Here is a 978-nt window from a genome sequence, read left to right on the forward strand (position 1 = left end):
TACAAAGCGTTTTTATTCAGTCTGAGTTACACAGAAATATTAAAAGTAACTGGAATGGACAAAAAAAATGATATTATTCTCGTATTCAGATAATTATGTGATAACGAAACGTGTCAGATGTTTTAATTAAATACATTTTTAGATTAATTTTTTTTAAGTTCTTACTTAGATTAATGTCTTGTATAAAGTTCACGTAACTTCTACTTATAAGACATTAGTAAATACGTCGAAGAGAGACGAGATACTTTTTATTTAAACATATGATTTCAAACTAAAAATAAGTATTACGATAAAATTAAGATGAAGGTTTAAATTGATTACGTGTTACGTCCTTTTGGGTGCGATCTTTATAAAAAAAAATATGTTTTTTTTTAAACATCTTCCGTGACACCAAATAGTGAATTCAAAATCTTTTATATGTAGCTTGCAAACTATTTTCGTTTTCTTTAAAAACTTCCAGAAAATTTACCCTTTGAAATATATTAAACGGTATCGAGAGATTTAATCTGTTAAGAGCGGTAACCAAATTGAGATAAAAAATGTAAAAAACGACTATAACATGAGTGGATCGGACGAGATGTTTGAAACAGCAATCATTTGATTGTAATCTCGAGGTAAAAAATATTCTCAATGGATCCAGAGGTCTACAAACTTAGCGGGTTTTTGAAAACACATTTGCTATACGAGGTGGCTCGCGGAATCTTTATTTTATAGTTATTTTAATTTTTTTTATGTTATAGAATAAAATGAGATGTCAAATGATCATTATTAGCGTACTTTATTAATAATTCCTGCATCCTTGAGACATGATTCTTTTTAACTTGTTTTGCTTATTGTTAGGAATTTTCAACGATTTAACTTAATAGCGTTTAGGACGCTTACAGTTCTGGGCTTGAGTTCGAATGAGAGAAAAATAAAAATTGTATAATTTTCCATTACTTTCGTTTTTGTTAATTACAAGGAAAAAGTTTTCATGGT

The sequence above is a fragment of the Danaus plexippus genome, chromosome 28 (assembly GCF_018135715.1).
Source record: "Danaus plexippus chromosome 28, MEX_DaPlex, whole genome shotgun sequence".
In the NCBI taxonomy this organism is placed as follows: domain Eukaryota; kingdom Metazoa; phylum Arthropoda; class Insecta; order Lepidoptera; family Nymphalidae; genus Danaus; species Danaus plexippus.